The sequence below is a fragment of the Capsicum annuum genome, chromosome 8, assembly GCF_002878395.1.
Source record: "Capsicum annuum cultivar UCD-10X-F1 chromosome 8, UCD10Xv1.1, whole genome shotgun sequence".
Lineage (NCBI taxonomy): Eukaryota > Viridiplantae > Streptophyta > Magnoliopsida > Solanales > Solanaceae > Capsicum > Capsicum annuum.
Genome location: NC_061118.1, coordinates 33902362 through 33908867, shown reverse-complemented (window position 1 = coordinate 33908867; position 6506 = coordinate 33902362).

Sequence of the window (6506 nt, the reverse complement as noted above, 5' to 3'; positions counted from 1 at the left end):
TTTTCATCTGTTGCATCAAATATTTTATATGTTGCAACATCATTTTTACCAAGACAAACAACAAATCAGCCCAACAACACCAACACATCACACACACACACTAAGAACATCAACTATGACAAAAAATCACCAACAAATTCGAATCAACAGTTCGACAACAAAAAGAAGAAATGCCAAAAATTAGGATTTTATTCATTCCACATTTCAAATTTAAGCTAGAAATATTGAAATTGTTAACCAATACTAGAAGAGTAGTTTACTCAAGTTCCTCTGTTTCTTCATAATTTTTTACCTGTAAAAAAAAATGGGAAGACGAAGAACTCGAAGTTGTTGTCGCAGGAGAAGTCTTCACGTCGATTGACGGCTGAAAGTTTAAAGGAAACTCGCCCGACTAATTATCGCCAGGGATTGAAGGGAGAATTTTGCAGAACTGTTGGTTGGAAGAGAGTTAAGAGAAACTGTCGAGGGAGAGAGGAGAGACACGGTTGATTTGGATTGAAGGGGGTGTGGCTTGATTTGTATTTTTGAAAAGATTATAAAGTTTTGAAAATATTAATCAAGTCCACTATTAAATTAATCAAGTTTCCTAATGATGTTTGACCCTTTAAGTTGGTCAATGTCATCAATCCTTCATTCAAGACTTAAAAACACCTTTCCTTCAATTTTCTCATGTCACATAATATTTATCTAGTACAAAAATTGACTATTGATCGAATTAGGGTAGACTGAAGACGAAATTAATCCTGATTAAAAAAGAAAGAAATTAAACTTATTGCAACAATGAGTGTGAGCAAATGCTTTCTGTTTAGTGAACAAAAAAGAAATTTTTTCAAACCTACGCTACGATTATCTCTTCTATTTTCTCTATTTTTACAATGTAAACAGCCCCCTCCCCCAAACAAAAACAAATTAATCAAAAAATCTTATTATCAGTTAGGTGAGCTAATCAACTAACCGAGTTGGACGGACCGTTCATGTCACATAGCCTTTCTCTAGCCCAAAAAAGGAATACATTATTGATCGAACATTATTACACATTATTACGACATAGATTGATCAAAGATCAAGTCAATCTCAATTAAGATTTTTTAAATTTCAGCTACGAATGTGAACAAATGCTTTCTCATTAGGTTATTTTGACTGAAAAAATTTATATATACCCACCTATGCAATATAATATCCAATTAACTCCACCCTCTTATAATTGATTACTCACATATTCAAAAACGCAGATGTTGTCCTAATTGACCCCAATAATAATTAATTAAAATCAATCAGTGTTGATTAAATTAATCCAACTGACATTATTATAAGGTCAAAATTATGAATAGCAGCCACATGGATCTAATGGAAGTTCAAGGAAGTGCTCATTGCAATTTGCATGAACTATATATATATATCATGATGAAGCAAAGAGAGTTGATCAATATAATTACAATTAATTCAACATCATTAATTTCATAGCAATAATATTTATATAAAAGAAAGTGGTAAGTATTCTCATAATTGTAATTTTATTTTTGTTCTTATAATCAATTTCTTTGAAAATTATCTCTCTAACTATATATATGTTATTAATCAAAGTGTGTGGATTGGGCCAAATGAGCTTTCAATTACTTGGATCGACAATTCTGATTATTGAAAATGGGGGAAAAGTCATCATTGTCACCCCAAATTATACTCAAAAAGTCGAAGACACACCTAAACTATTGAAGTGACCTAATACACACCTATACTATTTAAAAGTGAAACTATTTACCCCTCGCAACTGACCTAGCATAGAAAGTGATATCCACATTCCTACACGCGCGTAAAGAGCCAAAAAAATATTAAAAACTTATTAAAACGTCCACATGTCATCATTCAATTGGATTTTAACAACTAATTATATTCAACTACTTCTTTTTTAATATTTATATAGTTTTTATTTTCTTTATTCACTTTTTTATGTGTTTTCCTCTTCTTTTTTTTTTCTCTTCATCTTTGTCTTCTTTCATCTTTTCTCCTCTCTTTCTTACCATCATCTTTAATTCCTTAGCTCAATTTCTTCTCTAACCTCCATGAATTCATCACTGAGTTTACATATATGCTTATCCTTTTAACTTTTTTTTCTTTTTTTTTCGATATTTTGTTGTAGGTAGTTAAAAATCAAATTGAATGGTGGGTTGTTTGAATTTTACAAAATTGAGTTGTAGGTATCTTGAATTTCACGAGTTGAGTTCTGAATTTCTTGTATTTTACTGAATTGCGCAGTGGATTTCTCGAATTTTGCAAATTGAGTTATGAATTTATCGAATTTTACAAAGTTGAATTGGGGGTTTCTTGCATTTATGATTTGCTCGAGCAAATCATAAATCCAATTCGAGAAAATTCGATTGTGTTTATGATTGTGGGTTTAAGATTTGCTTGAATTTGGGGGTTATGATTTGGGAGTTTTTATGAATTGGGTTATGATTTGCTCGAATTTTATCGAATTGGATTTGGTTTTTTCGAATTTTACAAAATAGCGAAAGATTGTGAAATGGTGAAAAATTAAAGTTATTTTGCTTGTTCGATTCGGGTTGCTTTGATATGATCAAATTCATTTTTATCAATAAATGGGCTTTGCCGAGATTTAAACTAAAAAATAAAGATTGAAGTTGGTAATTGAAGAAGCAGCAGTAGGCTAGAGCCTAGTGCAGATACTGAAAAAATTGATGGAGCTGACTTCCACTTCCAATGATGACTTCAATCGGACTTCTTTTAGATTTTTGAGCTAGTTGTTTTCCTGTTATTTTCTTTCTCTTTTTCTCTCTTCTCGTTTTTCAAATTCTTGATAACCAAGACAATCATGGTTTTCCGGCAATGTGGCTTCCCCAAAAAACAAACATGTATCTCAGTAGTGTCTATGGGATAATTTTTATCTAGAAAAAGAAAAGAGATTAATCTTTAAGAAAAATAAAAAAAGTGAAAAAATATGTTATTGACACGTGTCAGCGCATGTACACACATTTAAGACAAAATCTGAATATAACGTTTGAAGGAGTAAATAATTTCACTTTTAAATAGTATAGGTGTGTATTAGATTACTTCAATAGTTTAGGTGTGTCTTCGACTTTTCGAGTATAGTTTGGGGTAAAAATGATGATATTCCCTGGAGAATGAAATTATCTTCATGACACTAGCTATTTCTCTCTCTTTAATTTTTACACTCCTTAAAAGGTGTTTGGTGTGTGGGTTATTCATGATTCGATTTGGATCGATTTCTGCTACTATATATTGTAGTATTGTTCTACTATTGTCTATTATTTTGGTTACTAGCTACTATCTCTTGTACTTTCATTACATATTTTTTAGATTTTCTCTATCTTGAGCCGAGTTTTTCGAAAACCTTTAAACTTCACTTCTGAGATAGTGGTAAGGTCTACATGCGCTCTATCCAGTGGTGGGACAAGGATTTTCTTCAAGGGGGTTCACAAGTGAACACAGAATTAACGGAAGGGGATTCGTCATCTACTATATTTATGTAAAAAATAATTTTAACCATATATATATATAGTATAATTTTTCGTCGAAGGGGTACGGATGAACCCCTTATCCTAAGTGTAGCTCCGCCCTTGGCTCTATCCTCTCCGCTCTCCACTTTGTGTGACTGGACTGAATATATTATTATTATTATTATTATTATTATTATTATTATTATTATTATTATATCGTGTATATTTATCGATTTCCTTAAAAATATTTTGCTTACCGAACCCAAAATGCAGTTAGTGTATTGTTATAAGTACTATTAGGGGTTGTTTGGTTTGAGGTGTTGAAGCAAATAATCTCGGAATAAAATAATAATCCCGGGATAAAATTTTCTATTGCATGTTTGGTTGGAAATATTTTGGATAACTTATCCCGGGGCTAATAAATAGTCCCGGAATAAGTTATCCACTCAATTGGTGGGATAACAATCCCACCATAATTTATCCTTGGGATAAATATATGAAAGGATAAAAATACCCTCAAACTCTATTATTTTCATTTCTCTCTCTCTCTCTCTCACACACACACACACACATATATATATTATATATATATATATATATATATATATATATATATATTAATAAATAATAAATTATGTTTAATTAATGTATAGTATATTCCTAAATAAATAATATATATAATAATAATTAACATAAACTGTATAATAATTATGTTTTGAACGTATATATTATGAACAGTATAACATAGTATGAACATAAATATATATTATTAATAACGAATAATATATTCATAAATATATATAAATTATATATTCATAAATTATGTTTAATTAACATATAATATATTCATTAATTATGAACATAATATATTACGTAATATATAACATATAATATTATGAATATATATACGTTAATTATGTTTAATTATATACATATTATGTTAATATATTTAATCATAATATATTATGTTTAATTATGTTTAATTAACGTATAATATATTAATAAATAAATAAATAAATTTCAAACAGTTTACCATTCAAAATGGTTGTAAAATATATAAATTATGTTTATTTATATATTTTAATTTCTCTAAAAAATAATTAAAAAAATTTAAGAATGAATATTTAAAACTTAAAAAGAAATATGTATATATAAAAAGTTAAATAAGATGGAGGGTATTTTGGTAATCAATCAATTTATTCCTAGAAATTATACCATGCATATTACTTTGAATACAACAAACCAAACACTCAATAAAAAATAATCCCAGCATAACTAATCTAGTATAACTTATCCTAGTATAACTAATCCCGGTATAACTTGTTTTCAAATTAAACAACCCCTTAGCATTAATTATTATTATTGTTATTATTATCATTATCATTCTACTATTATTTTATTCTTCGATTTCGCTTAATTCACGTATCGTATCACATTGGGTATGTTTTAGTTGTTGTATAGTTTTTTCTTTTACTTTTGGCTACTTTTACCATTTTAGTTGTAGTTGCTTTTTTTTTTTCTAAGTTTTTTTCATCACACCTTTCTACTCTTTGTATTTCTTCGAACTTGTTTTGAAAATCTCTTTTTTTTTTTAGGCGAAAATCTTTCGAAAATAATGTCACTGTTTCACAAAAATATGAATAAGGTCTACATATGTTGGATGCTTTCTCAGACCCCAGGCCACTTGTGGATCATACTGGATATGTTGTTACGTCGTTGTTGTTGGACTTGAACCTGCTTTTTAGCCTCCAATTAACTTTTAAATGGATCAATAATATGATAATTTATTATCTCAGACTATTTTGACAGGTGAATCTAAAAAATAGACCCCAATTAGGGTGACTTTCAAATTTTAGCCCCAAATAAAAAAGTTTTTTTAAAATAGCCTTTACCTATTAACTAGTATTTTTATGGACAAAATTGCCCTTGATCAATTGAGTAAATTACATAAATGATCCTCATAATGGATAACAACTCCACATTTATATCTTTCAACTTTTATTTTTTTCTCGTTTTAATTTTACTTTGATTTTTATTTTTCTTCTCTCTTTTTATTTTTAATTTTCTCAACCCTTACTTTTTTCCTCCCAACTTTTTTTTATATTATTTTATTTTTTATTTTTTATTTTTTTCCTCTTTTTTCATTCTTTTTAGTTTTTCTCAACCCTTACTTTTTTTCTTTACACCTTTCAACGTCTACTTTTATAAAAAAAAAACTTTTTTTTAATTTTTCTTTGAACTTTTTTTCTTTTTTTCTTTTTAATTTTTTCTCGACGTTTATTTTTATTTAATCTTTCTTTTTTTCATCAACCTTTATTTTTTTTCCTATTCTCTCTCAACTTCTACATTTTCTTTGATTTTTTTTTTTAAATATTTTTCTTCATTTTTTTCTTTTTTCGCAATTTTTATTATTTTTGTTCTTTTCTTCGATTTCTTCCATTCAAGTTACATCTCCTGAATAAGAGTTGACACTATCACATTAAAAAGGTAAGATTTACGACTTTCGAACAATAAGCTACGTTTCATGGGTAAGAGTTGACACTACTAAATTGTAGAGGCAAGACTTATGACTTTCAAACAACAAATTATGTTTCATGGGAAAGAGTTGACACTACCACATTGTATATTGATTTATGACATATTCTACAACTATTGCCTTAGAGGCAAGACTTAGCTGAAGGACTTTCAAGCAACAAATTATGCCCCATGGGCAAGAGTCGACTCTACTACGTTATGTTTTTATTTATGAGATGTTCTGTAACTATTGCCTTAGAGGCAAGACTTAGCTCAAGAACTTTCAAACTACAAATTAGGCCCCACAGGCAAGAGTTGACTCTACCACATTATGTTTTCATTTATGAGATATTCTACAACTATTGTCTTAGAGGCAAGACTTGGCTCAAGGACTTTCAAACAACAAATTATACCTCACGGGCAAGAGTTGACTCTACCACGTTATGTTTTCATTTATGAAATGTTCTACAACTATTGTCTTAGAGGCAAGACTTAGCTCAAGGACTTTCAAACAAC